Source organism: Microcaecilia unicolor, chromosome 7 (genome assembly GCF_901765095.1).
Source record: "Microcaecilia unicolor chromosome 7, aMicUni1.1, whole genome shotgun sequence".
Taxonomy (NCBI): Eukaryota; Metazoa; Chordata; class Amphibia; order Gymnophiona; family Siphonopidae; genus Microcaecilia; species Microcaecilia unicolor.
The window spans coordinates 217,011,254-217,029,792 of NC_044037.1; the positions used below are offsets into that span (position 1 = coordinate 217,011,254).

An 18,539-nucleotide genomic window follows, 5' to 3' on the forward strand; every position below is an offset into this window, starting at 1 on the left:
AAAATAAGTGATCAGTAAAGAGGGCTTGAGGAAATTAAGTCTTTGAATGGAAACATTTTTCTTACTGGATCCTGTTTCCAGTGAAGTTGTTTAAGACCTGATGGGATGTTAAATTGGGTCTTTGACATCAATTACTATCTCCCTGCAGCCTGATTGAAAGAGGCAGTTGTTACTCCAGTGTTTGGCTAATCTCAATGTTAGCCAAGGTGATAGAAAACAGAAAATGGTTAATCAGGTTGGGACTTTCTAGAAGATCATGATTGTTTTGATCTAGCTCAACAAATTTCTGAGTAGGTAGTGACACAGAGGCATTGCTAATGGCAATGTTAGACCAGATTTATTATTATTTGGAAAAATGCCCAAGCCCTCCTTTAAGCACCTGATTTATAAATTGCTTGTGATCTTATGAGCCTCTTCTACATTTGGAACATGTCAAATTTTGGAATTAGAAGGTACAATTATAAAATAGATTGCCTCTTTTTTGAATAAGTATAATTGACAGGAGTGGGGTGAAGGTCATTGGTCAGTTAAGAATTGTTGGAAATGAACAGTTACCCGGGAATCACTACTTATACCCATACACTTTAATGTCTTCGACCCCTGAGTAATTTAGGCATCCTTTTACAAAGGTACAGTAAAAAATGACCTTAGCACACCACTGCTAAGCCTATTTTTACCATGGCCATAAAATGGCCTATTTTCTTTTTTTTTTTTGTATTAATGGCCATACGCTAATGTTACTATTAACACATGACCATTTTTTTTAGAATTACCATATAAGCACTTATCGCCACCCATTTTGTAGGTAGTAAGGGCTCACTTGGAGGGGCATAATCGAAAGGGGCGCCCAAGTTTTCCTGAGGACGTCCTCACAGGACGTCCCGGCGAAGGGGTGAGGAAACCCGTATTATCAAAATAAGATGGGCGTCCATTTTTCGTTTCGATAATACGGTCAGAGACGCCCAAATCTTGACATTTAGGTCGTCCCTAGAGATGGCCGTCCTTAGACTTGGTCGTTTCTGATTTTCGGCGATAATGGAAACTAAGGACGCCCATCTCAGAAACGACCAAATGCAAGCCCTTTGGTTGTGGGAGGAGCCAGCATTTGTAGTGCACTGGTCCCCCTGACATGCCAGGACACCAACCGGGCACCCTAGGGGCACTGCAGCGGGACTCAGAAAAAGCTCCCAGGTACACAACCTGGGTCCGCCTGCTGAAGTGCACTGCACCCACTAAAACTGCTCCAGGGACCTGCATACTGCTGCGATGTACCTGAGAATGGCATTTGAGGCTGGCATAGAGGCTGGCACAAAATATTTTTAAAGTTTTTTTTTAGGGTGGGAGGGGGTTAGTGACCACTGGGGGAGTAAGGGGAGGTCATCCCTGATTCCCTCCGGTGGTCATCTAGTCAGTTCAGGCACCTTTTTGTGCCTTGGTCGTAAGAAAAACTGGACCAGGTAAAGTCGTCGAAGTGCTCATCAGGGGCGCCCTTTTTTTCTCAATTATCGCTCGAGGACGCCCATGTGTTAGGCACGCCCAAGTCCCGCCTTCGCTATGCCTCCGACACGCCCCCATGAACTTTGGTCATCCCTGCGACAGAAAGCAGTTGGAGACGCCCAAAATTGGCTTTTGATTATACTGATTTGGGCAACCCTGTGGGAAGGACGCCCATCTTGCGATTTTTGTCGAAAGATGGGCGTCCTTCTCTTTCGAAAATAAGCCTGATGGTATCCCTGCAGTAACCAGTTAGCATATAGTAATGTATGTGTGCTAACTAGTTAGCATAAAAATGTCCCACTCAGTCCCCCTGGCACACCCCCCTCTCAAAAGTTTTTATCACACAGTTAACGTGCACATTTTGAAATTACCACAGGACACCTCAGCATGTTTCACAGTACTCCAGTGTTAGTTGCAATAGGCAAGCATTAGCACCTAATGCAGCTTAGTAAAGGACCCCTTAGTAAGGAAACATAAAATTGAAGTCTACAGTCATGCAGATGACATAAATTGATATTGCTACTTATAGCAGATTGAGTTCAAGCTGTGGAAAAGCTAAATGTCTGTTTGGTTGGTTGAGGGATAGTGGCCTAGTGGTTAAGACTACTTGCTTATGATTAGGAGATACTGATCATACAGACTGATTTGCGAGTTTTGCTAAAACTAGGCTAAGTTATCCCCTGAGTGCAGTCCACCAGAGTATTGGGGGTTATTCATGGTCAAGATGGTATTGGTAAAGCTTTTTATGAAAGCTTTTCTGTCAGTTGAAGCCTTTTTTTTTTTTACTATAGATAATATAGCACTGTTGACTATAGTATATTCCCTGTTATTGAGTTTGTTGGATCATTGTAATATTCTGTACTTAGGACTACCAGCCAAGTATATAAAGAAATTTCAGATGATTCTGAAATGCTGCACCTAGGTTAGCATTTGAGGGAAAGATATGTGAAAGCACTCACCCATTGTTAAATAAATTGAATTGGTATATGTTTAAAGGGTCATGAATTTGTTATACCACCTTTATGTGGGTACTTTCTCTGTCCCTAGTGGGCTCACAGTCTAAGGCCCCTGTTTGCTAAAGCACGTTAGCATTTTTAACACGCCTACAGTTAGTGTGCGTGCTAACTGTGTAGGCACCTTTAGGGATATTGTAGGCATGTACACAGTTAATACGTGTTACAAATGCTAACGCGCCTAAGTAAATAGGACCCTAAGCTTTGTATGTGGAGCAATGGAGGGTTAAGTAACATGCCCATGATCACAAAGAGCTGCAGTGGGAATCAAACCCCGTTCCCTGGGTTGGCAGCCCACCACACTAACCGTTAGGCTACTCCTCCACTCCTTTGACCTTCAAAGTGTTAAATAACCAAATACCTATGTAACTGTAAGATAGAATTAAAACTTATGTACCGAAACATGCATTGTGATCCTCACAACGAAAATTTTTAGAGAATCTGAGTTTAGAGTGTATGAAGAAAGTTGGTTGGAGATTCAAAACTTTTAGAATTACAATGCCTGTACCTTGGAATAAATTGCCAGTTGATCTGACAATGGAGACCAGCTTTTTAGCTTTTCATAAAAAAACTGAAGGCATTTATTTTCCTCTCTGGTTACTGTATTGAATTGCTTTTATAACTATCCTGAATTTTTTATTTGTTTGCCTTTCTTCTCTCTAGCTATGCAAACCATTTTAAATGATAATGTATCAGTAAAATGGTATACAAAATTAAATAAATAAATAAAGAGAGAAAAAAGCACTTCAAAATAATGGGCCATTACATTTTTGTGAGAGAAGGAGTTCTAGCTTCTGGGAGGGTTGGGAAGGTAGAGAAAAAGGAGACACACTTTCAAAAGAGGAATTCCTTAACTGCTATGTTTCACTATCCAGCTTATAATTGAAAAAGAAAAACGCCTATATTGCGACCCAAATTGGGAGATAGACGTTTATCTCACAAAAACGAATAAAGCGGTATAATCGAAAGCCGAATTTGGACGTTTCAACTGCACTCCGTCGCGGATGCGGACAAAGTTGATGGGGGCGTGTCAAAGGCGTGGTGAAGGCGGAACTGGGGCGTGGTTATCGGCCGATCAGAGATAGGCGCCTTTCACCGATAATGGAAAATAAATATGCGTTTTTAGCGAGAATTTAGGGCACTTTTCCTGGACCCTGTTTTTCCATGAATAGGGCCCCAAAAAGTGCCCTAAATGACCAGATGACCACTGGAGGGAGTCGGGGATGACCTCCCCTGACTCCCCCAGTGGTCACAAACCCCCTCCCACCACAAAAATATGCCGTTTCACAACTTTTTATGTTCACCCTCAAATGTCATACCCACCTCCCTGGCAGCAGTATGCAGGTCACTGGAGCAGTTATTAGGGGGTGCAGTGGACGTCAGGCAGGTAGACCCAGGCCCGCCCCCCCCCCCCCCCTGTTACACTTGTGCTGGTAAATGGGGGCCCTCCACACCGCCCCCCAAACCCACTGTACCCACATGTAGGTGCCCCCCTTCACCCCTTAGGGCTATAGTAATGGTGTAGACTTGTGGGCGGTGGGTTTTGAGGGGGATTTGGGGGGGCTCAATACCCAAGGGTAGGATGCTATGCACCTGGGAGCTCTTTTACCTTTTTTTTTGTTTTTGTAAAAGTGCCCCCTAGGGTGCCCGGTTGGTGTCCTGGCATGTGAGGGGGACCAGTGCACTACGACTCCTGGCCCCTCCCACGAACAAATGCCTTGGATTTATTCGTTTTTTGAGCTGGGCGCTTTCATTTTCCATTATCGCTGAAAAACAAAAACGCCCAGCTCACAAATTGTCAAATAAAACATGGACGTCTATTTTTTCCCAAAATACGGTTCGGTCCGCCCCTTCACGGACCCGTTCTTGGAGATAAACGCCCATGGAGATAGACGTTTTCGTTCGATTATGCCCCTCTATATGTAGCTGAAACATTAAGGGATTAAGGAATTCCTTCTTTCATGCGACCTTTCCCTGTTCTTTGCTCTCCCAACCTTCCAAATTGTTCCATCCCAAAAAAGTACCCCCTCCCCACACAAACTGCTCCACCCCAAAAATCTGCATCCCACATAAACTGCCATCTCACCCCACCCCACCCCATTCCCAAATTACCCTTCAAACTGTCCCAGCATCCTGCAAGTTGCTCCATCTCCAAAAAGTACCATTGCAACTGCCCCACCCCAGAAATACACACTTGGGGCTAGATTCTATATATGGCGCCCGAAAATTCCACACAGAAAAAAAATTTATTTTTGGGCACACATAACGGACGCGCGCCAATTTACCACGTGAGTCTTTACCGCTAGGTCAATGGCTCGCGGTAAGGTCTCAGACCCAAAATGGACACGAGGCAATTTTCCTTTTGCCGCACATCCATTTTCAGCAAAAATTTTAAAAAGGCCTTTTTTACAGGCGCACTAAAAAATGAATTGTCGCGCGCCCAAAACTCGCGTCTACACTACTGCAAGCCATTTTTCAGCGTGCCTTTGTAAAAGGACCCCTAAGTGACTTGCCCAATATCCCAAGGAGCATCGGGATTTAAAGCAGCCACCTATGGATGTCAAAATGGGTGCTCTAACCACTAAGCCACTCCACGCCAGAACTAACATGGAACACTTTAGTTCATCCCACGTTGATATTTTTGCTGTGTTAAGCACGCATTAGCACTTAACACAGCATAATAAAAGGACCCTTAAAGTTTCTCAATTGTTTTGAGTACAAGACTGTGCTATGTGTGAATCAGCAGATCTAATGGGGGTGGAGAACAGGAGAAATCTAATGTGAGTCATTTCTGATAACTGTTAAACTAGCAACTTGTGCAGAGGACTTAGAGGCAGATGCAGCAACCAAACGTAAAAAAATCTAAATCGTTAAAGTCCCTAACGATTTTAAAATAACGAAAAATGCACCAAAAAAAAAAGTCACACATGCTGAGATCGGTATTGAAACGTACAATGTATCAAAGAATCACAATACACATCGTTAATCGGCCCCCAAATCATGCGCAGAGCAGCCAAGCGTTATGTTAGCTGCTCTGCGCATGCCACAAACAGTCAAAACACAGTCAAATCACAAGCACATGGCTCCCAAATCAAAATAAAAATAAAAAAAGGATCGGGAGGGGGCAAGGGCGCTCATCAGGAGCGTCCTGTACGGACGGCCTTGCCCCCCCCCCCGCTGCTCCCCACTTTCCGCCGCTCCCCCCACCCCGAAAAAGCAAAATTCAAGCAGCCCCTGCCCCCCTCCCTTCCTCACTACTCTCACCTCAGCTCCGCCTCACGACATCCTCCGTCCTGTGCCCCGCCCCCTTTTGGGTCGTCGCCGCCATTCCCCTCCTCCATCGGGCCCCCCTCCCTCTTACCGGGCCCGTGCAGCGCCTCTCTCCTCTGTCCGAAGGCGCTGCACGGGCAAGAAGAAAGCCTGATGCCTGCCTTTGCCCAGCTTCGATGGCGCGTCTTTCTCCTGCTGGGCCCGCCCCTTTCTGACGTCGGTAACCTACGTAGGTTACTGACGTCAGACAGGGGCGGGCGCAGCAGGAGAAAGACGCGCCATCGCGAAGGCAGGCATCAGCTGATTCAGCTTTCTTCTTGCCCGTGCAGCGCCTTCGGACAGAGGAGAGAGGCGCTGCACGGGCCCGGTAAGAGGAAGGGGGGCCCGATGGAGGAGGGGAATGGCGGCGACGACCCCAAAAGGGGGCGGGGCACGGACGGAGGATGTCGGGAGGCGGAGCTGAGGTGAGAGAGTAGTGAGGAAGGGAGGGGGGCAGGGGCTTCTAGAAGTTTGCTTTTTCGGGGTGGGGGGAGCGGCGGAAAGTGGGGAGCAGCGGGGGGGGGGGGGGGCAAGGCCGTCCGTACAGGACGCTCCTGATGAGCGCCCTTGCCCCCTCCCGATCCTTTTTTTATTTTTATTTTTTTATGTGTTTTCTGAGGTCCTTTGGACCAATCACAGCGCTTTTAGCTCTGCTAATGCGCTGGGATTGGCTCAAAGTTTGTTTATTTTTTCACTTAACACTTTTTCCTGGCACAGAGCTGTCCTAACGAGAGGTCCAGACCTCTCGTTAGTTTTCCTGCCTTTTTCCTGCGTAAAGGCAATCGGAAAAGGTTAGTGCATGTCGTTTCAATGGGGTTTTCACACTAATTGCTCATCTCCATTCCGTTTTCGTTAGCTGCTACTGTCGTCGGAAAATAGGCTTAAGTGCATGGAAAGGATAGGAAATTCTTCCCTGAGGGCTCATTTAACGATGAAAAACGTTTAGTGCATCTACCTCTTAGAAAGATGTATTCTTCTAGTGAGTTTTAAAAGATAGATTCTAGTTTGGAAGGCATTATGTTTTACTATAGAATAAATGAGTCATTTGTCCAAAACTTTAATTTGTGTATCTGTCACTTTCCGAAGGGATCTATTTGTGTGTGACCTTTAAAAGGGTTTTTGATGCTACTTATGGTATTTATTTTCATTTTTTGAGTTGTCCCTATTCTTCTGTCAATCACCTCCATACCGTGACAAAAATTAGCTTTAAGAGCTGAAACACTGCTTGGTTTTATAGTTTTGGGGTTGGTTTTTAGGGGGGGGGGGGATGTTTTTAAGTTTTGATATTTTTATTTCACTGTTTGTGCTATAGAGTTTTTTTTAAAAGGTCTTCCTAACTCTTTGTGATTTCTCAGTTCAATTGTAAATGTTTTGTAATTTATCTATTTTTATTTTTTTGCTTTTCCTTTAATTATTAATGTCTGTAAGTTTCTTTTTACACATATTTGAGGTTTGGTTTTTTTTTTTAGAGCAGCCAGAATAATTTGGAAAAAATTATTTGTTAATGCACTTTTTATTGTTAGCCTGTAGAGTTGTTGTTAGCCTCTGTGAGCAGGAGTACATTTTCTGGAATAGTGAAAAAAAAAAAGACCACAGTGTCTTGTTTTTTATCCTTGTTTTCCAGATTCCATGTCCCTGTTTTCATGTTTTTGGATGCTGTACGTTGTATTTTATATGTCTTTTTCACTGCATTTGGTTGTAAAATGCATGTTTTCTAAGTAGTGCTAAGCTGATAGTGCAGGTGTAATCATGTGTTGAACAGCATGCGTCCGCGCTAACATTTAATATGCATTAAATCAGCCAATGCAATAAAACATTCTGTGCTAGCTGCTTACTCCCAGATTCTATGTATGGCGCTATGTATGAATGCTAACAACCAATTATTGATGTTAATTGGCTGCAATTAAGATTTGTGCATGCATTTGGCAACATGCTATTCTATAACGCTGGGTGCAACCTTTACAGTATAGCGCTTGACACTGATCTTTTCTGGTGCCATTGATAGAATTTCCCCCTTACCCCTAGATTCTGTATATCATGCCTAGAGATCCACGCCAAAATTGGTGCAGATTTTACAATGCATGTAACTTAAGCTTACAAGCTGGTGAGCGCTGATAACAGCACTTAACCAGCAATAGTGAGCACTGATTGACACTGATTAGAACTTAGGCACACAAGTCGCTGAGTGTATTCTGTAACGATGTGCGCCGAACGTCTAATGCATGCAAGCAAAAGGAGCATGGTTATGAGTGTGGAAATGGGCGTTTCATGGGCGTTCTGAAATTTACACACCTAATTATAGAATATGGCTCAGAGTGCCAAAAATCATCTATGGAGAAGCTCCTGCTTATATGGACACTCTTATTAACCTGCCGCCCAGGAACTCCCGAAGGTCAGCTCGTTCATACCTTAATCTCCACTACCCAGCTTTCAGTGGCCTCAAATATAAGACCGCCTATGCTTCCTCTTTCTCTTATCTCAGCACTCAATTGTGGAACGGGCTTCCTCAAGAGGTCAAATTCACTCCAGATCACCCGACCTTCAAGAAGCGACTCAAGACCTTCCTTTTTGGCAGAGCATACGCTGTGAGCCCGTCTGGCGCCACATCCTTTTGATCCACGACTAACTCAGCAATAACTTATCACCTCTCCTCTCTCCCTTTCCCTCCTCAGTTATTTCTCTTTCCCTCTTGCGACCTTGTATGCTGTATTTTGTACTACTGTTTGCTTAATAGACTATTGTACGCCACATTGAGCCTGCCCGTGGGCGGGAATATTGTGGGATATAATAGCCATAAATAAATAAAAAAATCTACATGCTGGGGTTTACACCACATTTTTATTGGTGTAAATGGATGTGTGTAGATTTATTTATTTATTTGTTACCGTAGAGGCGATCGCCATTTCCGGTAGTGAAACAAATACAGAGAGTTGTTGTGGACGAATAAGGTTCATGTGTTATAGACACCTTAGGCACTGAAATGTTAACTAAGCATATTCTATAATCGGCGCCTAAATCTAAGCACTGATTATAGAATATGCTTAGCACTGATTTCAGCACCAATTTTTTAGACGCCATATATAGAATCTCCCCTTAATGCCTAAATGGGCCTTATGCGGGTGTGACCAGGGAAGAGCAGAGGAGTGGCCACAAGCTAGCCGTCACGACTACCATTAGTGCTGCTACAAATACCATCACTGGTACTACTGCTAACTCAGGGGACGCCATTTTGAACCTGGAGCTAGGCCAGCAGAAAGTGGAGGGGAATCATTCCTGCCCAGACCCATTAGCCCACTATGGATGGCTTCTGGGTAAGTTCTGGGAGTCCAGAGGTCTCCAGGGAGTAGAGTGAGGGTCCGATGGAGATCAGGTGGGGATGTTTGTGGGAATTGGGTGCAGGGGTCTTGACAGCAGTGGGGTTATTGGTGTTTGTAGGGATCAAGTGGAGGGTGTAGACTATTAGGGAGTTCTTGATGTTTGGGTGAGATTAGCTAACTGCGCCACTGAGGCAGGGATTTTCAAGTTGTTGGTAATGCATTACATGCTGTACCTGACTGTGTGGATGCTTTTGTGCAGTTTGGCACTGCATTTAGTGTAATGCCTGTGGGTTCAGCATATGCCCTGTGTGGTAAATGCAGGGCCACTCCTTGCATTTGCCAAACAAACTTTACCCTTGCTGCACCTTGACTTTTACATTTAAGGAGCAGTAAGTGTGAACATTTACTGCACTTTAGTAAACATGCTCCTTATATAGCACAATGTTTTGGATTTTTTTTTTGCATATTTAGTTTTTATTCATCTTTATTTATTGTTTCATGGTTTTGCTCTGTTCACCTTCCATACCAGCAGGGTTCTTTTATCTTGCCCTGGTGTTTTTCTCTATCTATAAACCATAACTTCCAAAGTCCCTGAAGCAGGCATTCTTGCCAAAACTTGTAGGGCTCTCTCTACATGATTTTAGCAACAGCAATGGACTATTAACAGGCATTTCCATTTTTTTTATTTGTCATCAGATTTGGTAATATTTATGGACTTATAGCAACCCACCGTCCTTTTATGGTATGTGAATTATTTGATGGTATATTAAAGTGTATATATATATTTTAAATTGATTGCTTTTATTGATTTTGTAACTTTCTGACAGTTGCTCCATTTGTTGCATTTTCATAAAACAAATAATGTCTGGCTTTTGTCTGTGATAAGATCAGAAGTTATGGATCTTGCATTAAAATATAAAATATTTAAACCAACCAGAAATACTAAATCTTCATTAGGAATCCTTAACTTGCCAATGTGAAACGGAGGCTAAAAATCAATATGCTCCCTTGTAGGACTTAGTCAACTTAAAGCTGAAAGCATCTGTCCTGCAAAACAGGGCAAAGGGAGCTCCAGCAAACTCATTTTCAAATAGCAAAGAGTTGTGTTCATTTTACTGAGACATAAGTCTGCTGGATAGGACACTGCAAGCTCCGCCTGTAAAGGCTTACTCAGAAATGCAACTTTAGGCACACCTCCTCCAGGAATCAAAACCTTCAGCTTGTTTTCTTGTTTGCTTAAATATCATGGTCTGTGATCAGCATTCATGTAGATAGGGGTTGTTAAACTAACAGTGAGCTAGTGTTAGAAAGCACTGTGTTATCAATGTCTGTGATTTACTATACGTGTTTAAGCGAGGAGACTTACAATACAAGCTATAGCGTTCAAACGTTGCTATGAAGCTGCTGTAATCGGACTAATATTGGTAAGTGCACATTTCTCCTTTATTGTATGGATAGATTTGTTTGGATTTCCATTGTAGCGCATAGTAATAAATTAGATTTGCATCCAGAAAGAAAGGAGACCTGGGCTCTCTGGTTTCTTCTGTTACTTACATTTTCGGCAGATGATGACAACAGTGAAATATTCTCTGTACATTTTATAGAAATATGGCTAACAGCTGTGCTGCCAGCAGTTCACATCGACCTTTCCTGTTCAGATAAGGTGGCCAAGTGACACTAACTATTACTAGCCAGGTCTTAGGACAGTAGAAAAACATCTTTCAACTAAGAAGTACATAAACAGTACTAGCAAAAGAACCCTTAAGGGTAGTAGCTCTTGCTTTATGTTTTCACTGTCTAGGAGCCTGAATAAATAGCCAGCTAAACTGCAATTTCCTTGTTTAACTACAGGCGTAAACTACCTTAACAATAATCTCCTCTTTAAGATTGCATTGTGGAGTTGAATTACCATGTGAGACAAAGAACTGGTCTGCTGGGTAAAATTCTAAGCAATCTTTCTCTCTCTCTCTCTCTCTCTCTCTCTCTCTCTTTCCTTTTTTTAAAATGGATTTTCATTCACTTCACTTCACTCTCTCTGGTGACAGAGGCATGCAGCCTCTAATGCTGTCAAATGTGCTCCGCCTGCTGTGGACATAATGGATACTGCACATAAGGGGTAAATGCTGGGAGTGAGATAGGCACATTCTTAGCATTATGAGGCACACTTTGGCGTTCTCGCATTGTGAAGCCTTTTCTGTTGTTTCCAGCGCTCTGCAGAAGTTTTGTTGAGGCATTTTAACGTGATTTGTACAGATGCGTTAAGCTGGATGCCTGCAAGAGGTCCTTTTACTAAGCCACACTAAAAAGTGGCTGGTGGTAGTTGACATGCTACTTGTGCGGTAATCAGGCGGCGTGTGGCAAATGCGCCCACACTGCCCAAATCCCGTCGCGAACACCTTCCCCCCCCCCCCCCCCAGCATTAGAAAATAAAAATGGTTTTCTAGCACAGGATGTGTGGCAAAACCAAAACTACTGCAGGACGCCTGGGTGCACCCAGCTGTAGTGCTGTTTTGCTGTGCGCTACCCGTGCAGTAGCCCTACTGTGTCTTGGTAAAAGGGCCCCACCCAAAATGCTAACTTATTTTGTCATTTCAATGTTAATTATGCATGCTGTGCTCTTAGTTGGCCTCTGCATTAAGGGCTAGATTCTATATATGGTGCCTAAAAAATCCACATGGAATTGTGTATTCTATCAAATGTAGGCACGGTATATAGAGTACGCTTCTTAGTCGATACCGTAGTGCCTAAATCTATCCATGTGCATTTACGCCAATAAAAACCTGGTGTAATTCCATGCAGGTAGATTTAGGCGCACCGACTTATATTCTGTAATTACTTGTCGGAATTTGGAAATGCCCACAAAATGCTTTGTAATTTAGGAGCAGTTCTTTATGGAATACTCTTAGCAATTTCTGCTAATAAATTGTAATTATTGCAAACTAGTGGAACCATGCCCGTTTCCTCGAAAATGAAATGGGCCCTAGGAAGGCTATCATGTAAGCTTTTTTTTTTTTCTCTCTCCCCTGCCCTCCCCTCCATGTCCAGCAATTCTCCTCTTCCCTGCCCTCCCATCCGTGTCCCGCGATTCTCTCCTCTACTGTCCTCCCATCCCTTCCATGTCCATCAATTCTCTTCTGCCCTGCCCTCCTCTCCCCTTCCTCCCTCCCTCCCCTCGATGTCCCACGATTCTCTCCTCCCCTCGATTTGTACCTGAATGTTCTTTGTCTGGTGCTGGCTTCCGTTCCGTTCGTAACATCCCTCCTGACATCAGCTCGCCTCCAGCGTTCCCTTCCCTCTCACTGTTCCGCCCTCTGACGTCATTACGTCTTGACGCGAGGGTGGGTCAGTGAGGGAGAATGGGACGCTAGAGGCTGGCTGACGTCAGGAGATGTTACAAACCTAGGCAGCCAGACATGGAATGTTGGAGGTGTAAATTATTATTATACTAGTAAAAAAGGCCCGTTTCTGACACATATGAAACGGGCGCTAGCAAGGTTTTCCTCATAATGTGTATGTTTTGGAGAGTGTATGTGAGAGTGACTGTGTGTGATAGAGAGAGTGAAAGTGTGAGTGTGTGTGTGTGTGAGAGAGAGTGAGTCTGGGTGTGAGCGTGTCTGTGAGAGAGTGTGTGTGTGAGAATGAGAGTGTGTGCAATTGCGTATGGGAGACACAGTGTGATAGAGAGAGAGAGAGTGTGTTTCACACAGATACAGTGTGTGCGTGAATGAGAGTGTGTGTGAGGCACAGATTGTCTGTGAGACTGAGTGTATGAGACCAAGCGAGTATGTAAGTGACTGTGTGACACATAGAGAGTGAATGTGATACAATGTGAGACATAGAGTGTATGAGAGTGAGAGACAGAAACACATTGTCTGTGAGAGAGAGAGTGTGTGTGTGTGACAGAGATACCTCCCTCCCTCCCTCTCTATGGTGTCAGGCCCCCCTCTTTCTCTGGTGGCTGAGATTGCTGCCACTGCACCTAAGCAATTGGTGTGCTGGAGGAGAGGAAGAGAGAGAGAGAGTGTGTGTGTGGGGTGGGGGGGATGTGTTGGAGGGGTTCAGCTTGGAAGAAGAGGGGTGTGGGGGATTCTGGATGCGCTGCCAGATGAAAGTAAGTGAGTATGTGTGTGTGTGTGTGGGGGGGGGGGGGTTCAGGAAGCAATGGCAGATGACAGAGTGAGGGAGTGTGTGTGTGTGTGGGGGGGGGGGGCAGGGGGTACAGGAAGCGCTGCCAGATGAGAGAGTGAGTGTGTGTGTATGGGGTTTCATGAAGCGCTCCCATCCTTGAACCCCCTCCCCACCTCAGTCCCCTTCTCTCATTCAAGAACCCCCTCCCCAGTCTCTCCCATCCAAAAACCCCAGTCCCCTCCCCACCCGTCCCCTTCTCCAATCCGAGAACCCCCTCCCCAGTCTCTCCCATCCAAAAACCCCAGTGCCCTTCCCACCCGTCCCCTTCAAGCATCCAAGAACCCCCTCCCCCATCCTTGAACCCCCTCCCCACCTCAGTCTCCTTCTCCCATTCAAGAACCCCCTCCCCAGTCTCTCCCATCCAAAAACCCCAGTCCCCTCCCCACTCGTCCTCTTCAAGTATCCAAGAACCCCCTCCCCACCTCAGTCCCCTTCTCCCATTCAAGAATCCCAGTCCTCTCCCCATCCGTCCCTTTCTCCCATCCGAGAACCCCCTCCCCAGTCTCTCCCATCCAAGAACCCCAGTCCCCTCCCCACCCGTCCCCTTCAACTATCCAAGAACCCCCTCCCCACCCCCTTCTGCTTCTCCCATCCATGAACCCCTCCCACCTCAGTCTCCTTCCCATTTGAGAACCCCCTCCCCCCCACCTGAGAGCCCCACACCCTTCTCCCATCTGAGTCCCTCCCCACCTACCAGCTCCATTCTCCTGCCGCCCAGGCCCACCACCCTCACTGCCTTAAAAAAAACCCCAATTTGAAGCACTGGAGTAACAGGCAGCAGCGCCTCGCGTCTGCCCTTCTACTAAAAATCTCTTCCACGACGTCATTGGGCCTTCCCACATTGAGTCCCACCCGCCCTCGCGGTAATTGGAAGTTACCTGAGAGGAGGGCGGGACTCAATGTGGGAAGGCCCAATGACGTCGTCGAAGAGATTTTTAGTAGAAGGGCAGACGCGAGGCGCTGCTGCCTGTTACTCCAGCGCTTCAAATTGGGTTTTAAAGGCAGGACAGCGCCGGGAGTGGACTCGCAGCACCCCCCACCCGCTGACATCTGGGGCGGAGCGCCTCCACCACGTCGCCGTCGCGCGTTGCTGGGAGAGGACTCGGAGCACCCCCCACCCGCTGACATCTGGGGCGGAGCGCCCCCACCACGTCGCCGTCGCGCGTTGCTGAACTTGGGAGGGAGGGAGAGTGGTGCTCGGGCGGTCGGGGCGGGGCTACCTGAGGCACGCGCGGCGCGGTTGGTAGCCAGCGTTTCCTTGGCAGGGGGAGGAGTAGGGAAACACGCGGAGCGTGTTTCCCTACTCCTCCCCCTTCCTTGATGCGGTCCCTGCTTTCATTTTTCTGTTGGTTTTCCTCCCTCGACGTCATGACGTTTGACGCGAGGGCGGGGCAGCAAGTCGTTCAGTGGCTTCACCACCACGAACTTACGAACCGTTCTGGGAGTCTGAGTGACTTCAGAACGTTGTCCTCAGAACGTTGAGGGTGCCTTTTATTATATTAGATAGGATTAGTGCGAGTTATTGCTTGTTGAATGCTGTTAAAATGATAATTACCTTGTTATGCTAATTAGGTTACGTGCGTATCTCAGCACGGAATCTAGGCACCATATATAGAATCTGGGCGTAAGTGCATGCATACATTTATATGTCACATCTAGTGACATCACACAGCATGTGCCAGTTTTAAAAAAATGCTTATATTTAAAGGTACAGAAAACAGATTCCAATGTGTGCTTCACTTCCGGGTTTGCCAGGTGTACGCGAACAGGAGCTGAGCTTAATCTGAAACTCTTCGCTTCCCCTTGCTTTCACTTTTACAGCGCACACATAATTAGAATACTATTTCCTTTGATCATTGGCGAGCTAGGTTTCTGTGCTATTCCAGCAGTATGGTTTCTGCTCTGTTGGCTTACTGTGGGAGTTCTGAGCATCAGCCCACCAGTATTCAGGAAAGCACTTTTCTAAGGCACACGGGGTGAAAATGGAAAGTTGAGGAGTAGACAGACCCTCAAAAAGAGGGTAATTCTATTAGGGCCTGATGATCAAAAGTAAATGCAGGTGCTAGAGACCACTAGCGCCAGACTAGCACCCTCATTCACACAGCGCCCATGATCAGAGGGCATCGTGCATGAGAATGCAGGGAATACCGCAGAGCTTATTTAAATTATATTTAAAAGAGCTCTCCAGTATTCCGTTTGTATGATCAGAGCACTGCGCGTTGATCATACGGGCCGAATAGCGTCTTAACCTTATGTCAGCTCGGAGCTGGCGTTGAGGTTAAGGGTCTTCCTCCCCACCCGTCCAGTGGATCTCCAATTCCCTTAACCCCCCCCCCCCCCCCCCCAAAAAAAAAAATCCTGGGATTCGCTGGGCAGGCTCTTACCTATCATATAAGGAAGAAACTCTCATATATGGTACGGAAACCCCACCCAGCACATCCCAGGATGCACTGGGCAGGGCAGGGTGCCACCATTTTGGAGGTGGCCTAGAAGAGGGGAGATTGTTACTCCCTCCTCCATCACAAAAGGAGGTACAAGGGGAAGGGGCCAGACCACCAGGTCTGTTGGGGTGGGGTATGTAGCCCATCATGGATTATTTGGAGGGTGTTGGGGGTTAGGGGGGGCTGGAGGTCCTTATTTGTACTTGGGGCAATGAAGGGTTAAGTGACTTGCCCAAATTCACAAGGAGCTTGCAGTGGGAATCGAACTCAGTTCCCCAGGACCAAAGTCCACCACCCTAACCACTAGGCCACTCTTCCAGTTCCACTACCCATTTTGCTCTCTGTTCAGGGGTGGGGGAGGGGGATTGAGTGTAGACCATTGGAACAGTAATTTACTTGATGACCTTTTGTAATTTCAGTTCATTTTATTCCAAAAAAAAATGATTGAAACATAACTGCTAACCCTATAGCAGAAAGGTTGTCCTGTATTAAACTGCATAGAACAGCAGAAAAACTGTACTAAAATTAAATTGCATAGCTATACAGATAAAGGTAATTCTATAACTGGGTGCCACAATTTAGCTTGTCCGCATCAGTGCAACTACATTTAGGTGGGCTCACTTACACCAGGTCTGTGGTTGGCATGAGTGGGCGTGCTTAAATGCGGCACTTACTGCATATAACTTAACAGTATTCTATAAGTTGCTGTGCATAAATTATTTGGATTTAGCTCACACCTTTTTCAGTAGCGGCTGAAGATGAGTTACTTTCATGTATTTCCCTGTCCCCAGTCAAAAATGCATGGGATAAACACAAAGAAATTCTGTCTGGGAAGGAATGGATCCAAAGAAGCTTAGCGGAGATTAGGTAGAAAAAACGTTAATTGGGAAGCAAAGCCAGTGCTGGGCAGACTTCTACAGTTTGTGACCTGGTCGTGGCTGAACAGATTCAGCTTCAGAAGTTGGAGAACAGGGCCAGTGCTGGGCGGACTTCTTTGATCTGTACCCTGATCGTGGCTGAATAGATTTGGATGGGCTGGAGTGGGGCTTTCCAGTGACTTTGATGACAACTTCAGAAGTTTTAGAATAAGGACAGTGCCAGGCAGACTTCTACAGTCCACTCCCTGAAAATGGCAAGAACAAATTAAGATCAGGTATATATATGAAGTATCACATCATATCTTATGTAATGAGTTTATCTTGTTGGGCAGAATGGATTGACCATACAGATCTTTATCTGCCATCATCTACTATATTACATTTATAGTCTAAGTTTGTACCTGAGGCAATAGAGGGCTAAGTGACTTGTCCAAGATCACAAGGAGCAACACTGAAATCTGAACTAGGATTCCCTGGTTGTCAACTCAGTTCTCTACTAGGCTAGTCCTCTACTTCATGTTAGACCCATCCATGCCCTGCCCATGCCCCTCCCTTGTGAATACGCTCTTGTACTTACGTGCTAAGTCAAATTGCAAGCTCTGCTAGCACTTATACACTTAAGTATACATTCACACAAATTCCTAATTCTATAAAAATCACGAAAAGTCACACACACAAATTTGGGTGTGTGCCCAATTTGTGCATGCAATTTAATTGATTAACTGAGGTAAGACTTACAGCCTGTAGTTTCTGACCTCTTTTTTGTTACCACTTGTATGAAGAGACATCAACACCAGCCCATCTGCACAAACTTTTGGATGGGAGGCCAAAAAGAAAAAAAAACAAAACCATGCAGTAATCTACATATAGTAGGACCACTGTATGAAGAACTGACTTTAACTGAATGCAGATTCAAATTAGCTTTCCTCAGATGTAACATATGGAGCTCGAGAAAAGTTGTATACGTGGCAGACAAAATATAATTATTCAAAAGGGGAGTCTATTAATACTCCTAAACCTTTCATTTTTATCTAAATAGAAAGTGCCTTTCTATCTAAACTTATCTGAAATTTACCATATTGACATTTTCCTTTATTGCCTACAGAATTTCTGATTTTCAGTGGTTCAACTTCCATTTATTCTCCTTTATCCACTTAATAATTGCTTCTAAGCAGTGATTAGTCATCATAGTAGAAATCTAAAGTTGTTTAGAGAAGGGGACAGTATATCTGGATATAGTCACGTAGCAGTTGAACTTAAATTGATGTAATTATAAACAACTAGTAAAAAGGCCCGTTTCTGGCTGAAATGAAACGGGCGCTAGCACTACTACTACTACTACTATTTAGCATTTCTATAGCACTACAAGGCATACGCAGCGCTGCACAAACAGAGAAGAAAGACAGTCCCTGCTCAAAGAGCTTACAATCTAATAGACAAAAAAAAATAAACTAAGCAAGGTTTTGTGCGGAGTGTGTATGTTTGAGAGAGTGTCTGTGAGAGTGACTGTGTGAGAGTGAGAATATGCAAATGTGTGTGTGTGACAGAGAGTGGGTGTGAGTGTGTCTGTGAGAGAGCGTGTGTGTATGTGAGAATGAGTGTGTGCGAGTGCGTATGTGAGACAGTGAGTGTCCTTCCCTGTCCCCCCTGTCAGGTGTCAGGACTGGGGGGACTGTGGACAGTCATGAAGGCAGCCCCTACCAAAATAATGAAAGCAAGACCATTTGTATAATAATCACTGCATTCCAGAGAACAAAATGGAGCAAGTTCCCACATGCTATCTTTTGCTTTCTGTATTCAGTAGCTGACAGGCTTGCTAGACTTACCTAAGTGGCTGCAGCTGCAATTCACTGAAAAGAAAGCAAGGAAACCTATGAGACATAGATACGGCCATCC

The 18,539-nt window shown here is 45.2% G+C and overlaps 1 protein-coding gene across 4 annotated transcripts in view; it reads left to right on the top strand.

Moving 5' to 3' along the window:
- The window catches only part of ZNF385B (zinc finger protein 385B), a 451,618-nt gene that overhangs the window by 146,844 nt on the left and 286,235 nt on the right, over positions 1-18,539 (top strand). The window contains exon 1 of one of the 4 annotated variants that reach the window (XM_030210448.1): positions 10,362-10,560. The exons of the other annotated variants lie outside the window; for them this stretch is intronic. The gene's annotated coding sequence lies outside the window, so the exon portion shown is untranslated. Of the gene's footprint in view, positions 1-10,361; positions 10,561-18,539 lie in introns of those variants that run through there. 4 annotated transcript variants of the gene reach the window in all.